Source organism: Diabrotica undecimpunctata, chromosome 5, assembly GCF_040954645.1.
Source record: "Diabrotica undecimpunctata isolate CICGRU chromosome 5, icDiaUnde3, whole genome shotgun sequence".
NCBI lineage: Eukaryota > Metazoa > Arthropoda > Insecta > Coleoptera > Chrysomelidae > Diabrotica > Diabrotica undecimpunctata.
In genome coordinates this window covers 51,712,051-51,720,585 of record NC_092807.1, presented here as the reverse complement: position 1 = coordinate 51,720,585, position 8,535 = coordinate 51,712,051, and the positions used below count along the sequence as shown (strand labels likewise).

Genomic DNA, 8,535 nt, shown 5'->3' with positions numbered 1-8,535 from the left:
GCGCCCTGCTTACCATCGCAATCGCAAAGCTCGCATACTTGCAAAGTAGGCAAATAATTATGTACTTGTTAAGTACACAAGTCGTTTAAGTCAGCCTTTAAAAGATCGTCCGCCGGCCTCGGCCAGATATCGCAACCCTCCGCGACAGATGGCGTCCTGTGTACCCGAGCCTTAAAACATTCACGAAACGACCAAACTATACTAATAAATAAGACAACAAGTATTCCCACTCCGCTTTGGCGCGAAAGTTCGCGCATTTTACTCGCGCAGACAGCGACGCCATTTTCTCTGGACTCCGAAAAATTTGACGGCTCTCATTGGTCATTGGCCATTGTCATTTGTCATTGATAAATAATATAGAGGCCATTGTATTTGTTTACTTTTTGTGTATTTATAGATACAAATAAACTTTATACATTTTTTATTTCGCAATTACGTTGTATAAGTAAGTCGATATGTACAAAAATAAAAACAAAAAGCCTTGCCACACTTGTGCAGCTACAAAGTGTTGTAATAATTCTAGGAAAAGTATTGTTTTCTTTCCAAAAGATGTTAATAGGTGAGTGTTAAATTAGGATTAAAATTGTGTATTACAGATGTTAAGATGTTATATTATTTATTAACGTTTCATCGTGTATTAAAAAAATGTTTGTATTTAGGCAAAAATTTGGTTAATGGCATGTGGACGAGAAGATTTATTGAATGATATTGAATGAAGGCAGAACATTTACATAGAAGTCATTGTCTTTATGGTACTCATTTCGACAATAAGATGTTTCTGAATGATATGAGAAATCGATTACAACCTTCTGCAGTTCTCACAAACTTTCCTTTAACAGAGGGCTCATCAACTTTTGATCATACTTATTCTGCAGTAGTCCAAAACATGTCTTCCAAGATGTCCTATTAATGAAGGTAAATAAAATAAATAATTAAGATGTAACACATATGTAAGCTTTCTCTTTTTCTTTTAGAAGTAGTGAAAAGTTCAGCTATGGATATAGAGAAAAATGTTAGTATTAAACATAAACCATCCACTATAACTGTACTTCAGGATATTACTATTACTCCTGGTAAAAACAACATATTCCATGGAGAACCTGAACATGTAACTACACTTCCAGTAACACCAAGTTCAACTCAAGTGTCACAACAATTATCAATAAATACTCCCCGAAAAAATGTATTATGAAGTACAGTTATACAATTAAGGAAGAAAAACCATTATTTAAAAAATAAACTTCAGAAGTTACAGTCTACAGAAAAGAAGTATATTGACAATTGAAAAATTGAAATTTTATAACCTATTTGTGTGGATATTTAATAAAAAAATGTTTAAGAATTCCATAGTTCTGAAATATGTGGCATATACTCAAAAAGTGTAACCAATTTGTGAGATACTATTGTATATTCATATTTAACGGATATGAAAATAGAACTGGTGAGACATATGGTAATCTAAAAATGCCTACTGGTGATTTTATTAACTTTATTAGTATACTTGACTGTCTCTTTCACAAGAATTTTGACATATTAGCTGTACAGCCGAATATTATTAAAACATGTTTCTCTATTTAGTACAATAAATTTTAGCCACCCTTGTGAACAATTTCCACTAAAATATTGTAGAACTTTATTTAGCTGTGTATGTTTGTACTATTCATTAAAATTCATGAAGAGAAATTTGAAACTGAAAAACATGAAAATATAACCAAAAGAAAAAATAATAAATTGATTATTTGGAAACATCAATAAAGCATTATTTACTTATTTATAACAATATAAAAAGTCAAAATACTCTTTTTTTATTACAGTGATCAGATAATATCGATTAATAATTAATATACCTATTTAGGGGTTTTCTTCACATTATCTTATGTTTTTAGTGAGATGTAACTAAAATATCTGATCATATTCCATAAAAATGTATTGAGTATTACTTCTAATTAATTATATTGACATTAATCAAGATCAAGTAAACAACAATGTAAAATATCATTCAAAATCACATTTGAACAAAAGCAATTGTTTATAGAATAATCCATACTCCTAAATTCCTTTAGCTAATTTCTTTTCATATTCCTTTGGCATATTAATTGCAAAGCCGAATATTATTAAAATAAAATATTGTATAACTTTATTTAGCTGTGTATGTTTATAATATTCATTACAATTCATGAAGAGAAATTTCAAGACTGAAAAACATGAAAATATAACCAAAAGAAAAAATAATAAATTGATTATTTGGAAACATCAATAAAACATTATTTACTTTTTTATAACAATATAATAAGTCAAAATACTCTTTTTTATTACAATGAACAGATAATATCAATCAATAATTAATATACCCATTTAGGGGTTTTCTTCACATTATCTTATGTTTTTAGTGAGATATAACTAAAATATCTGATCATATTCCATAAAAATGTATTAGAGTGTTTCTTCTAATTAATTAATAATTAATTATATTGACATTAATCAAGATCAAGTAAACAAAAATGTAAAATATCATTCAAAATCACATTTGAACAAAAGCAATTAATTATAGAATAATCCATACTCCTAAATTGCTTTAGCTAATTTCTTTTCATATTCCTTCCCGTTCACTTCTTCAGAATTTACATTTCCATATATCTCATCGCAGAACTAATTATGGTTCAAATATAGGTATGATCTGACTTCTCATACATGCAAACCAGTGCTCATGAGATATAATTTGTTTAACTTCTGAAATTTTAAACTACAAAATGATACTTTGTAAACTTAATGTGTACTTGTTTTATACATGTATATTTGATTTTTATCTGTAATTGTATTTATCTACAATGTATTTTTGTCTAATTTTGACAGTGGGTCTGTCACCTTTGTTATTATTAAATAAACAAATAAATGTAATATCTAATGCAACATGTAATAATAAATGAAGTTCATTTAAAAATTTATTTTTTATTTCCACAAATACATTCTTACCATTAACAGGATGACGCTACTTTTAGCACTTTGTACGATTCCGTTAGACGTCTAATGTACATCAACAAGGATTGTAAGAAAAAACTCAAAGAAAAATTGTGCTATGAAGTACAGTTATAAAATTATGGAAGGAAAACCATTATTTAAATAAAAAATTCAGAAAACATTCTGTACATTCTACAGAAAAGAAATGTGTCGATAATGTGACAATTGAAGACAACCTGGCACTTACATCTAAATTTTGTCCTTCGTTAAATTTAGCTAATTTCATAAATGTTCAAATTTTACAGTCTAGAAAAAAGGCAAGAGGTAGAAGATTCAGTAATCAGTTTAAACAGGATGTCTCTTAATGTACTTCAAGGGGCCAAAAGTTTTACAAAAATGTTTTGTGTAGCAAATTTTGTTTACCCAGCCCTAATATATTATTTAAAAATAATATACCAGACAGCTACTCAAAAAGTGTAACTAATTTGTCGGCTAAAACTGTATATCAATATGTTAATGTATATAAAAATAGAACCGGTGACACATTTGGTAATCTAAAAATCCCTACTGGTGATTCTGCTGACTTTATAAGTAGGTATACTTGACATTCTCTTTCAAAAGAATTTTGACATATTAGCTGTAAAGCCGAATATTATTAAAACATGTTTCTCGACTTAGTACCATAACTTTTAGTCACCTTTTAAACAAAGTCCACTCAAATATTGTACAACTTTATTTAGCCGTGTACGTTTGTACTATTTATTAAAATTCAATAACAGAAATTTCCCTACTCAAAAATATGAAAACAAAACTAAAAGAAAAAATAATAAAATGATTATTTGGAAACATCAATAACACATTATTTAATCGTTTATATCGAAATAACAAGTCAAAATAGTCTATTACAATGAACAGGTAAGATCAATCACTAATCAATATACATATTTAGGAGTTTTGTTCACATCCTCTTGTGTTTTTAGTGAGATATAATTAAAATATATTAACTGATTTCAAACTCTGTATTTGAATTTTGAAATGAAACTTTGCATTTTATTCTACTTTATAACCATACAGCTTTAAAACTAGCATATTTATTAAAAACTGTTGCATAACTCTCCATTTGATTTTTTTTTGATAGTGTATAAGACAGTTCTGTAACAAATAGTTGTGAAACTTTAGAAAACAAAATCATAAATACAACGCAAAACAATTTTAGGTTTTTTTTTTTAATTTCTCGAAGAATGAAAGAGTAGCAAGAAGAGTTTTGAAATTGGTTGAAATTAAAATCAATTTTGTTAAATAAATCAAAGTCGGCTCTGTCGCGTCCATATGTGCAGGGCCAGTCCACGGTTTTCGTCCAGAAAATATGGCGTCAAGGTCACCGAATTTTGTCTAAAAAGATCAAAGGTACCGCGGTAGAGTGAGAATACTGGTTGTTATCTATACTGTGTAAGACAATATGTGGAATTGTAAGTTATCTGAAGAAGATACACGTTAGTTTAAGGAAATATTAAAACTAGGGTAACACTGCAACAAAAAGCTTCAAGTTATATTTGGTAAATCGCGGTAGAAGGTAAATTCTATGGACCTATGGATCTTTTGATTTTTTAGGTAATACCCATGGTCAAACCAAACATTTTACAATACTAAAAGAAGACATCTAACTTAAACAGAAAAGAAGAAACTTTTCTTTAACTTTGTATTGTCATATGTTCAATTTGTTCCATATAAAACTATGAATTAAAAGACGTCCAGTAATGCCGACTAAATGCAGGGGTAGATGCCATGTCGGCATAGTCCCGCTTGAAGCAAATCAAACGCTGAGCTGTATTTCAGTATCTCCTTCATAAAATTCTGAACAAAAGTCTGAGTTTCTATGTGTAATTCCCCTTCACTTTATAAGTATTTTCCTTTCCTTTATGTTCAGCTTTTGTTTGTTTCCAGCGCTCCTTAAGACTTTTTGTTATTTAGCAGTGTCTTTTTTGTCTAGTGCTCCACAAATAATAAACAAGAATCGAATACACTCACTGACAAACAATTTATTTGCAAACTACAATGGTAAAGAAGTTTAAACATACATATCAATGTCACAAACTTAAAAAAAAACTTTTAAATCTCTAGTCTATTAATTGTATGTTACAATTTGGGTGTCAACAAATACAATTAGGGTAGGTTAAAACTAAAATATATTAGCACTTCACCAGTGGCCTTAGGGCAAAATATACATATTATATATTTGTAACTTTTGATTTCATTGAAAAAAGAACATTTATTTTAATACGAAAATTATATTTGACTTCTATCCCATTCAGTTTAACCAACTTAGAATATTTATTTCACGAAAAAGGAACAAACATTTTGTTTCTGTCTGTTAAAACTTCTGAGCGTCTATATTTTCATTCACGGTCTTTTCGTATATCATTTATAAGATTTTGATCCTGATTTTTTATACGAAATTGTTAACTAACCGCAGAACTGGCACAGAAAATCCAATTTACCTGTAAATAATTTAGTAAATGTGAAAAAAATACTACAAAATTAAAAACTCTATAAAACAGTGTATGTAGAATATCTACACAAATGTTACTCTAAAATGGCAAACATTAGGACTCTGAACGATAAGGACATTAACACCACTATTAGTTATATTCGTTTATTCTAATGAAATCAAATGTTATGACAATAAAATACATTCAACAAACATATGATACCTATTATAATGTCTTATTATTATACATGGCAAAATAATTTCCAAAACAAAATATTTTTGGTATTGCATTACCACTATACATATTTTTATAATATCCTACAAGCATTGCGTAAAACGTTTTTCTTCTTTTTTTGCTTATTGGGACGAAGAACTATGGTTCCGTTGTGGTTTTTGGACGAATGACTAGGGCTGAAGGCACCTAAAAGAAGAATATTATCATTATCAAGTATCCATTCAAACAATATAAAAGTATGTAATAGTCCAGTCGTCATAGATTTCCTCTAAAAGGGCTTCCCTCTAAAACCCCCCGCTTAGGGGGGTAAAAACGTAAAAAAAAACGAATTACCAAGAATCTGTAAGCCATAGAAAAAATGTTTTAAATAAACTGACATTTAAAATCGCCGATCGCTTCAATCGTTGTTTCTGAGAGAACGGTCCATTCTACACAAAAATTCTAATAAACGTTTTTGCTAAAAATTATCTTAGTTACATTTTTTATTTGAAACATTTTTTTCTATGACACACAGAGTCTTGGTAAATTGATATTTTTCGATTTTTTTCGTATGATTTTTAGAGGTTCATTGTATTTTCGTCTCTGACGACTGGAGTATAACAATATATTTAAAATAAAATAAGAAAAACCAATGTCACTAAAAGAATATAGCTATGTATTACGAGCGAGCACAAAAAGTAAATGACGTTAAAGACTTATAGTGCGTAAAAGTGTAAAAAATTACTTTGCATGTCTGATAATGAAATATTATTGTCTGTTTGTTGTATTTTTTTAGCCAATAAGTTCTTCTTCCGCTATGACTTCTTTCACCATTAATTTTTCCTTGAATGATTAGTTGATAAATATTATTATTGATTTAGCTTTACTGAGACTCACACCTTAATCCATATATTCTCTATATTTTTTTAGCAAATGTTCTAGATTATGGCGTTTTTCCACTAAGGACAAAACAAAAACAAAAGACAAACTCGTGTCGAATAAAACAAAACTGCAACTTTTCTCAAACATTTTGAAGACTGGCGTGCTTTTAAACAGGAGTTTTCTGCTGAAACATAAATTCGGGTCTGTTTAGTGGAAACGGTGATGTTGCGTTTATTATTGTAGCTTTAAGCTAAACATCCATAGGTTCGCATCGTACGCATTGGTCGCATCGTACGCATCGGATTAATTTTTCATACTGCGTCCACTGTATCAGCAGCGATCGGATTTGCCGACGCGAGTATCGACATTTTTTACAAAGCGAATTAAAGGCAAATTTTATAAGTTAATACTTTGGTATATGAATTTAGTATTTTAGTTGCGAATAAGCCACAAAATGGGCTTATTCCCAACTTAAAATTTCAAATTGATTGACACATCTGTTTTTGTGAAACGTTATTTCATCTCTGAATAAAAAAAAATCTTTGTACAATTATTTTTTGTTGTGCTCGTTCACATAAAGCTATCCTTCTTTTAAAATCCTTTAATGTCAATTCTTGGTATATATATTTTTATTTTTCATTGTGTTTTTTTTTCATGGCGTTTGCCATTTTAATGTAATGGAAAATAGATATAGTCATAAAATAACAAATAAAAACTTATCCCGCGATATAAGTTTTTTATTCTATATTTGTCTTCGCATATCAGGTGTTTTATGAAAACTACTTATGTATGTTTATATTTGAGCAATTAATACACACTGAGCATATACAGATTGAACGAATTTAAAACATAACATACAATTTAATATATATCTGTTTGAACTGCATTTGAAATAGTGGACCAATATAAAACTTGGACAAAAATAAATCCATACCCGGTGATAGACATTGTATAAAATATCGTTCAACTATCTGTCTCCTTTAAAGGAAAGAGGAGCTTGCCTAATAGTCGGAGAGATAGAGCCGAAATTTTGAACTGATCAGTAATATGACATTTTTCTATTGGAATATATTCATTGTAACTGGGTTAAGACTTCGCCTTACAGGCGGACGCCCCTCGTGGTACAGGGGGTGGCTATACAGGGATGAAGTTGTAATTTTTTTCGGAAAAATTACCGATCGATAATATGGCTGAAAATTTGCCCAGAGTAAGATCTTGGTATAACTAGACGAAATCCCAAAGGGCGGACGCGAGAGTGGATACATAAGGGGTGGCGGACAGGGATGAAATTGCAATTTTTTGGGGAAAAATTAACGATAAGTAATATGTCCGCCATTTTCATGGCTCATTATTTAGCCCCTAAAAACTCTAAATCCAAAAGGGCGGACAGCTGGGTTGGTACAGAGAGCCATAAAACGGGGTCAAATGTACCACTTGCCTGCGCATTTTAGGTCTCGGTAACAATTTTCAAACTGATTTTATTATGATATTTTTATACCGATTGATTTGAAAATTTGTATGCTCACTTCTGTTACTATTCTGAAAAGCGTCAAGTAGAGTTTTCCTCAAAATTTTCCAAAAAAAATTCCGTAAATGAAAATTTTCGTAATTTTTTGAAGTAAAATCTAATTTGTAGAATCCTTTCGATTTTCTGTCAGTTATACCATGAATTTTTCCAAAAATTTTCAAACGATTTTTCCGATAAGAAAAAAAAATTTAGAAAAACTTTTAGAAAAACTAGAAAAAATTTCGTCATTTTTCTCACTCTCACTGATGTCATCACATTCATCATCTTCGTCACTTTCACTTTCAATAATATCACATTCATTATCTGCTTCATTTTCAATCACTACTTCTCGAATTGATTCTGGCATCTGAGGTCCACTAAACCATTTGAATTTATATGTTTCATCTTCAAACTCCCAACCATGTTCTTCAACAATCAATTCTGTTGGTACTTTTTTATGAGCATTTGTCCAAATATTTGAAATAT

At 29.6% G+C, this 8,535-nt stretch overlaps 1 long non-coding RNA gene across 1 annotated transcript; it reads left to right on the top strand.

The window, feature by feature from the left end:
* The first annotated feature begins 413 nt into the window (after positions 1-413).
* On the top strand, positions 414-2,257 carry LOC140440624 (uncharacterized). Its single transcript, XR_011950890.1, has 3 exons — positions 414-559; positions 660-915; positions 975-2,257. It is a non-coding gene; the product is annotated as an uncharacterized lncRNA (long non-coding RNA).
* The last annotated feature ends 6,278 nt before the right edge of the window (positions 2,258-8,535 follow it).